Genomic DNA, 4,162 nt, shown 5'->3' with positions numbered 1-4,162 from the left:
AAATGAGATTAATATCATATTAACTCATTAAATCCATGATTACATCTGAAGAAAATATATATGTATATATGTTTTCATAAAAATTGTAATTAAAAATTCTTTCGTACAAACTGTTAATGGTGAAAATATTTTAACGGGTAGGTAATACCCGAGGAATATTTAGATTTCACATTAATAAGTTATACTGTACATTCTTCTAATCTGATTCAACAGTCATTTACTATTCTACTTACATCCACAGATATACGAATCCGTTCATCACAGAATAACCATTTTCATCCAATTTCATATTTGAATTTTGACTCATCAGAATCCAACAAGTGGCATAATGAAGAAAACATTGGACAAAATAAAATTTGTTAGAAACAAACAAATTAACTATGAGAAATTTTGTTAAGAATCCACGCTAACAAAATCCTAGCTAACTGTTCCTAGCTAACTGTTATTTCCTTATTACATTTTATTTATCGCAATTTATTTATCGCAATTTAATTATCGCAATTTAATTATCGCAATTTATTTATCGCAATTTAAATTCTCGCAATTTTATTTATCTTCATTTAATTTCTGTTATTTATTTTACGCACTTTAAATATCGGGACACGTATACAATGTTTTGACATATCATATCGACGTCATCTATATATATTATTTGGAATAACCATAGACACTTTATATGTAGTAATGCTTGATTTAGCTATACATGGTTGAGGTTGATTCTAAATAATATATATACTTTGAGTTGTGATCGAGTCTGAGACATGTATATAATGGGTCACGACACGTATTAATTAATTTGAATGTTATATTTTAAACTATATATGAATTATTGAATTACTAATTATGGACTGCTAACTGTGGACTGCCAACATTGGACAATTAAAATGAATTAAAATATTGATTATAACATATGAAACTAAACAATTCTTCAAGTTTGCCACTTGATTTCATCTTAAACCTCATTTGTATCTTGACGATTACCATCTGCATTCAAACCTTTCATGATTCTTGAAAACAACTCAATCGAAAGGATGAACCAACAGCACTTCATCTACGGAAGGAAAGATTTATGCATATAGTTATGCACCTGAAAAACTTTCAGAAACTAAGTAAACGTTTAACACGTAGTTGTGCAAATTCCTTTAGCGATATTATTACCGAAAATAACTTTGCAATCTCTTTCCAAATTAGCTAAATCTGTCACAGCTCGAGCAAGTCAACTTCGACTTTTCAGTCAGATTAGCCTTATTATAACCTAGTTATATAAGTTGCTTTTCGTCATCGTTACCGGGGAACCGTTATTATCCCACCACATTAGCAGTAAACTTACCAGCAACTTCATTGATCTCTGACTTTCCGAAGAATCATTATATTCATTGAAATCTTATCATATACTCATCCACACCTTATAACAAGAATGACCATACCAATTACCCAGAATTAGCAATCAGTATTTTGAATCTCGCAACGTTTCTACATCAACAGTTATATGTATACATATAACATTTATCTCTTAAAATTATGATCTTTCATTCTGAAATTCTGAAAAGCATCCAGTTTACGAATCAGTTCTCTGAATTTTGAAAAAGTTGAATGAAGCAACAAAAACTGTAAACGATCTTAACAGCTAAAATTTTGATGATAAAGAATGGTATGTTGGCAAAGCTCAGAAATGTTGGAACTGGAAAACGGATTGAGCAAACCATGAAGGAGGCTGTGGACAAATCACAAAGACTAAATTTGTCTTCAAAGAATCTAAATGATTCAGTATCTGCTGAAGTCATTAACGAATACCTTGCTCTTGACTCTACACTTTACGAACAAATCTTCATCATCATCCATCGATATTAGAAATTCTAAGATATCATCATATCTTTCATTATAAATATCCTCGAAATTTCTGAAGATATATTCATAACTGTTCTTATCTAAAATCATTTATCTCTTCGCGCTACCTGTATTACATCATAACGAAAACTGTTTTAGTTTCTAAACATCTGAAATCTCCGAGTTTAAAGTATGAATGTTTTTAAGTAGTGTTGGAAACTGAAGCATGAGTTAGTATAATATAATGACACTTGATCAACTTGATTATATTACAGTAAGACATGCTGAGTTTCTAATGGAACGTGATGATTCACAGATCATAACGTAATCATGTGCCATGTTACACGACTCTTACATTCAATCTAATCTATAAATATATCAAGAACATATTCTCTTGATAAGTCCTATCTTTTCTCTTGAATTCTGGTAATTTAACCAATCCAGATCGTGCTATCACAATCTCTCTTAGAACGTTATTCATGTTCATTCGAAACTTCATACCTACGAATTCTGGACCATTATTCGCTTGACTTAAAGTCGGGAAGAGAAAACAAAAGGATGGAACTTCAAAATTTAAAGGAAACGAAGAGAGTGGATTTATAGTGAAATATCCGACAGAGCAATCAAAATAGATGATCGCATTTAAAGCGGATCCTAATTTCCTTAATTACCGAGGACCAAATCTTATTAGGAGATTTCCTCTAAATTCCTTGATTTTCGGAAATCAACCGTGACTACGTCACCAGACAAGACGAATCTGCATTTATTCATTTCAGTCTTTTATGATAGCTTCATTCGTACTCTTCGAATAATCAAATTATTTTATCCTTATTACTCAATGGTAATAAAACTCTATTAATCAGCTCATATGAGTCATGAAAACATACTTATAGTCAACCATGACGATCTCAATCAAATTTCGGGACAAAATTTTTTTAACGGGCAGGAACTGTGACGACCCTGAAATTTCTGACCAAATTTAAACTTGATCTTTATATGATTTTGACACTATAAGCAAAGTCTATTTAATTGAATCTAAAAATTTTGAACTGTTTTTATACATTCAATTAACCTTTGACTATGCTCGACGATTCACGAACAATTTTGTGTAGGTAAATAGGTAAATATATATATACATATATATCAAAATAAATATAAGAGTATATATATAACATTTTGAATTAATAAAGTACACTTTAATAAATTAGAATAAAATAATAATAAAAATAAAATGATAAATGAAATAATTAAGTTACTATTAAAATCAATAAATATAAATATATACATGATTTATACTAATAATTAGTTATAATATATAAAATATAAATGTTATTGTATAATTGTAATATTAATGTATTAAATGTAATCACAAGTTTAATTCTAGTGGATATAATTTTATTTACATTCATTACTATTAATATTAATATTTGTACTAATAATATACTTAAAAATTATTATATGAAATTTGATACATATGAATTGTTATGTTATTATTATAATTATCATTGTTAATATCATTATAATTAGTAATTATAATTTTAGTCAATTTGATTAATATTAGTATTATTATTACCATTATCATTAATAATTATTATTATAAATTATTATTAGTTGTTTCATTAATGTTAGATATTAATATTTGTATAATTAATGTTATTAGGTTTCTTTAAATATTTAAATTACAACTACATATATATTTGAATAATACAGAATGTATATATATATATATATATATAGTTATATATATATATAATTATATATATAAATACAAATACACACACATATATATATATATATATAGTTATATATATATAATTATATATATAAATACAAATACATACACATATATATATATATATATATATATATATATATATATATATATATATATATATATATATATATATATAAATACAAATACCGTATATACATATAAATACAGATAATATATGTATTCAGTTTCCTATCTTAATCAAGGTGTTCCCTAATTTGTTATATAACTGTAAACCAGTACAAATTATCACCAATTTGTCAAATAAACAAAAATTGTTTTAAATCGTACGAATCAGATATATTATTCTACCTGCTATATTTTTTTTATTTGTTGATTCTTCCTGTCTGAATTCAGTTGAACGTCCACTTCACAAAATCAAATCGATTCAATTATGATCAAACACATTTGTTAACACACGTATTCAATCCCATTATATATATCAATCACTACATTTCACGAATTAAACAAAAAAAATAAAGAAAGAAAAAATAAAAATACCACGAATATCTCTGTTCTTCATTCTTTTTAGTCAAAAACCGATTTAGAACCAATTTTCAAAAT

The sequence above is a fragment of the Rutidosis leptorrhynchoides genome, chromosome 1 (genome assembly GCF_046630445.1).
Source record: "Rutidosis leptorrhynchoides isolate AG116_Rl617_1_P2 chromosome 1, CSIRO_AGI_Rlap_v1, whole genome shotgun sequence".
Taxonomy (NCBI): Eukaryota; Viridiplantae; Streptophyta; class Magnoliopsida; order Asterales; family Asteraceae; genus Rutidosis; species Rutidosis leptorrhynchoides.
Note: the sequence above shows the minus strand (reverse complement) of the source record.